This window comes from Aethalodelphis obliquidens, unplaced genomic scaffold, assembly GCF_003676395.1.
Source record: "Aethalodelphis obliquidens isolate GAN/ISIS:26980383/991018 unplaced genomic scaffold, ASM367639v1 scaffold38, whole genome shotgun sequence".
Classification (NCBI taxonomy): domain Eukaryota; kingdom Metazoa; phylum Chordata; class Mammalia; order Artiodactyla; family Delphinidae; genus Aethalodelphis; species Aethalodelphis obliquidens.
In genome coordinates, this window is record NW_020837982.1 from 17,512,700 (window position 1) to 17,518,422 (window position 5,723).

The window sequence follows — 5,723 nt, forward strand, 5'->3', positions numbered from 1 at the left end:
ACACAGCATCCAACTCGGCCTTATCGCAGCTGGGTCCTGGCCCTATCGGAGCTTTTCCCAGGGAAGGGTCCCAACCAGGGAGCATTGCCCAGGAGATGCTGGAGAAGAAAAGAGAAAGTTTGCTTTAAATGGACCAGGCCCAGGTCGTGGTCTTCCTGGGCTCATCTGCCCAGAATCGCAACCAAGGCCCCCCAAGCCTTAGGGGCTGAAGGGGTCCCTATCTGCTGGCGGCAAGAGGCTGACGTTGAGGTAGATATCTCAACCCAGGTCCAGCAGCTCACAGGTTGCCCAAGTGTCCTGAGACCCTTTCGAAGGTCTGCAAGGTCAAAACTATTTTCGTAGTAACACTAAGACGTGAATTGTCTTTTTCACTATGTGAATATTTGCATTGATGATGCAAAAGCGATGGTGACCCCCTAGCAGGAATCTGGACACACTGTGCCAGTGGTCACCGTACTCTTCTCCACCAGGCACTTGGCACTTAAATAAAGGGAGCCAGTTTCCCATAAGAGTGTCTTGATGAAGCAGTAACATTATTAATTTTATTAAATCTCAACCCTCAAGTGCCTGTTTTTAATGTTACGTGGGACAACATGGGAAGGACACAGGAAGCCCTTCTGCACAGCGAGGGGTGATGGGTGTCTCCCGGGAAGCTCTGGCCACCCGCCGTGGACCCCCATGAGAGCACACTCGACAAGCCGGTTATTCAGGCTTGGGTTTTGCGAAGACATTTTCGTGAAAATGAAGGAAGCGAGCCTATCACTTTGAGAAGAAAACACTGCCGGTATTTATTATATTATTGCCCGGGATGAAATTTGAGTTTTCAAGCAAAAACTAGAATTTTGGAAAACTGATATTCACCACGGAGGCCTTGATAGCTTCCCTTCCTGAAAGACGTTTCTGATGAGATCTAATATATGTGTGATTTATTAAAATATTGTATGATGAAATGTGTCATATTTGGAAAAGCAGCGTAACCCAATGAACCAATATTTTCCAAACGACCGACACATGATGCACAAAACAACAAGTAGGTGAAAGATTGGTTCAATGTGTGAGACCCACCCATAGGGTATGAAGGATTCCGAGATGAGAAAACTTGAGAACTGCCCCGCTGGTCCGACCTCAGGCCGGTGGAAGAAGCCACACCCAGGAGGCCAGACCTTATTTGCACCTGTGCTTGTTTGAATGAAAGTAGGTTTGATTCCACATGGTGCTATATCCTTGCTGGGGGGTCGGGCCTTTCCCTCACCTCTCTGGGCCTCTGTGCCTTCTGTAGAAACGGAGATCGTGATTCTTCTGAAACAGGTGGTGGCAGAGAGGGTTCGCTGGCACGGGAAGCATTTGGTAGTGCAGTCGGAAGGTCTGGATGACGTACGGTGAAGAGGCTGGAGAGCTAGTTTTCTTTGGTTTAATTACAAAGACAGACCCGCCCTAATCGTCTCCCAACTAAGGCTGCCCTCAGGGTGCAAATCAGCGGCTTTGTGTGCAGGCCCTGGGCTTGTGTGCAGGGGCTCCTCCTTAGAGGCAAGAGGCTTTGTTTAGAGTTGTGCTGTAATCACCAGGTGTGGGGAGAACTGCTGATCCGAGGTCTTCAGCCAGCACAGGAGGAAGTGAGCGGTCTGTCCTGAGCGCAGGGCGCCAGGCCACCTCCTCTGCCTCTGGGAGCCCCCGTCTGAGGTCAGCGGCACAGCTGGCGGGCCAGCCTCTCGGGAAGGAAGCTCGAGGAGGCTGGGAGCCTCTCTCAAAGGAAGCAAGAAGCAGAACCACAGGCAACAAGGACCAAGACTGTGCACGGGGTCTCGGAGCAGAAAAGCAGAGGTCAGCGGAACTAGATGCAAAGCCCAAGACACAGGCGAGGTCAGCCCAGCATGGGGGGTGTTGGCAGGAAGTGGATGGGGGAGCAAGCGGCCCTGCTGTCATCCCCCAGGGGACTCACCACACCTGATCTCATGAGCCCCGAGGGCCAGGGTGTCAGATTCAGGGACAGTTCACGTTGATCAAGCTCCCACAGGCTGTAACACACAAATACAGGTCAGAAGCCCTCTTACTGATTTCTGAGGAAAAGTTCAACTGTCAAAAAGTAAACCAAGGACTTCCCTGGTGGAGCAGTGGTTAAGAATCCGCCTGCCAATGCAGGGGACACAGGTTCAAGCCCTGGTCCGGGAAGATCCCACATGCTGTGGAGCAACTAAGCCAGTGTCCCACAACTCCTGAGCCCGCGAGCCACAACTACTGAGCCCGCGAGCCACAACTACTGAGCCCGCGTGCCACAACTACTGAAGCCCGCACACCTAGAGCCTGTGCTCTGCAACCGCAGAGCACAACCGCAGAGAGGCAACCGCAATGAGAAGCCCGCGCACCACAATGAGGAATAGCCCCTGCTCGCCGCAACTAGAGAAAGACCGCGCACAGCAACGAAGACTCAATGCAGCCAAAATTTAATTAATTAATTTAAAAAAAAAAAGTAAACCAAAAAGAACATTTGACACAATCCAACATGCCTTCACGATAAAAACTCTCAGCAAAATAAGCTACGAGGACATATTGTACAGCACACAGAATATAGCCAATATTTTATAATAACTATAAATGGAGGATAACATTTAAAAATTGTGAATCACGGTATCGTACACCTGTAACTTATATAATATTGTACATCAACTAGACTTCAATTTAAAAAAAAAAAACGCTCAGCAAAGTAGGAAGAGAGGGAAACTTCTCTCAACTCTGATGTTTTTCCAACCCCACAGAATGCACCACAGCAGGGGTGAGCCTCATGTCAACTCTGGGCTCTGGGTGGCGATGACGTGTCCACACAGCTTCATCAGTGGTAACAGATGTACCCTGTGGTGGGGTGTTGATGCTAGGGGAAGCTGTGCGTGCGTAGGGGCAGGGGTATGTGGGGAATCTCTGCTTTCTGCCCAATTCTTTAACTGAGATAGAGTTGACGTTTAGCATTGTGTAAGTTCAAGGGGCATGACGCGGTGATTTGATGCACTTATATTGCAACATGATTGCCACCGTAGTGCTGGCTAGTTGGCTAACACCGCGGTTGCATCATACAATCATCGTTTCTTCTAGGGGTGGGAACAACTTTCTGCTCAGTTTTGCTGCTATGATGTTGTTCTTTCCTTAAAAACCTTACAAAGGCTTCTCATCTGCCCCAGGAACCTGTGGGACCCTACAGCCTCCGGCCAGTTTTCCCTGTGACATCATCTCCAATCACTGTCCCGGGTCCACTCAGCCGCAGCCTTGCTGGGATACAGGCACACCCCTCCCTCAGGGCTTTTGTACCTGGAATTCCTCCACTCTACATGGATCACAGCCTCACTTCCTTCAGGTCTTGGCTTCGATGTCACCTCAGTGAAGTCATTCCGGGTCACCTTTTCTTAAATTGGGCGCCTCCCCCCATACTTCTTCCCTCCCTCCCAGATTTAGTTCCCTCCTTGGTCCCTGTTACTAGCTAACCTCCTAGCTATTTTATTTATCCTATTTATGGTCTGTTTCCCCCGCTAGAGAATAAGCTCCTCAAGGGTAGGCACTTTTTCCATGTCGTCTTCTCATAAACACTTGTTGGATGAATGAAGAAGTGAAGTGTACAGTGGATGAGAATGCTTGTATCAGGAGATCCTGCAAAGCCACCAGAGAGCCAAAGCCCCAGTGGTACTGAGTGAGCTGGACCAAAGCCAGGGTTACTCTCTGACCTTGGGTAACAGTGTTGGAGGCCCTCACCCATCGAGGCAACTGAAAATCCTAACCCTCTGTCTCCTTGACTCCACTTTTTTACTCTTCCTAGGTTCCCAGCCCCTCTTTGGTTGGCATAGGCTTTCTTTTCTTCCTTCCTTCCTTCCTTCCTTTCTCTTTTTTCTTTCTTTTCTTCCTTCCTTCCTTCCTTTCTTTCTTTCTTTCTTTCTTTCTTTCTTTTCTTTCTTTCTTTCTTTCTTTCTTTCTTTCTTTCTTTCTGTCTCTCTCCCCCCACCTCTCTCTCTCCCTCCCTCCCTCCCTCCCTTCCTTCCTTCCTTCCTTCCTCTTTTTTCTTTCTTTTCTTTCTTTCTTTCTTTCTTTCTTTCTTTCTTTCTTTCTTTCTTTCTTTCTTTCTTTCTTTCTTTTCTTTCTTTCTTTCTTTCTGTCTCTCTCCTCCCACCTCTCTCTCTCCCTTCCTCCCTCCCTCCCTTCCTTCCTTCCTTCCTCTCTCTCTCTTTCTCTTTCTTTCTTTTTCAGGAACTGCCAAAGTTTTCGTGTTTAACAGCACAACTGACCAAGGTCCAAGATGTGAAGTTACCGTGTTCAGGAAACATGGGGGGGCAGGGGAGGGAAATCACTCTATAAACTAACTATATCACATGTGCTGAGACAAATGCACGCTTTAGAATATAAAACATGTCCACGCATAGTAGTTGCTGCAAAAAGCCATCTGGCTTCTGTTGGCTTGTGGAAAGGGTGCTCCAGATTCCAGTGTAAATGAGCACCACTCAGCTCTTCTGTGCAGCAGGGTCTTGTCTTCACCATCCAGCTCTTCCCCCCCAGCTTGTATCACGAGGGCTGCGATGTTTTTCTCCGGGTCATCCATGCGACTGCTCATGTCCTCAATTCTTCCAACGATCTGGTTGGACTCGGTCTGCCATTTACCTTGCATCTGTTGCAGGAGCGTCTGCACCACTGAGGTGAGATCCTGCACGGTCTTGGGGTCAGTCTCGGCCACCTCCCTGGTTCCTGGCTTGGTGGTACTGTCTCCGACCGTCACCTCCACTTCTGTGTGTCCCCACAGACTGGCACAGGCCTTCTTAAGAGATGCTCGACTTTACCACGTCACTGACCCGGAGTCACATTTTTTCTCTACATCTTGCATGAACTCTGCCGTGAGCCACTGTGCTGACTTTGAACTCCAACTCTCAGGGCCAGTCCTCCAGTAAAACGTCTACTACGCCTGCTTCCATCACAGAAGTCCCTGGGCCCAACGTAGCAGACGGAAATAAAAGGAATGCCAGAGATGTCGCAAAACAGAGGTGCTTCACTTAATCCATTATCCCGGGAAAATGAAAGAGCAAATTTTTTTTTTTTTTTTTTCGGTACGCGGGCCTCTCACTGTTGTGGCCTCTCCCGTTGTGGAGCACAGGCTCCGGATGCGCAGGCTCAGCGGCCGTGGCTCACGGGCCTCTCCGCGGCATGTGGAATCTTCCTGGACCGGGGCACGAACCTGCGTCCCCTGCATCGGCAGACGGACTCTCAACCTCTGCGCCACCAGGGAAGCCCAAAAGAGCAATTTTTAAAAGTAGAGTTTTATTTTTATACCTTAGGAAAAGCTAACTTTCAGATGGATTTAAAAAATTAAATGGAAAAAAAAAAAAAAAAGAACTTCCCAACTAGCACAGGAAACCCAAAGATGGGGGAGGGGGGAAAAGAAATACATGTTTGCAAATTAAAAATGTGAAATGAGGGATACTGTAAACAAAGCAAAGGGTAAATTATGGATTTGGAAAAACAATAGTCTCAAGGCAAATGACAAAAGTGTGTGTATTATATAATTCCATAAAGAACTCTGACACATTCCATTAAAAGAGACAAATCACCAAAGAGCAAATCCAATGGCCTACAGATATGTCCCCCTTAGTTTCCAGGGGAAAACATATTAAAGAAGAATAAAACACCATTTTATTGCCCATAGACTGGGAAAATTAAAGAGGTAGAAATGGAACTGTGGCAGCACTTTAGGAAAGCAA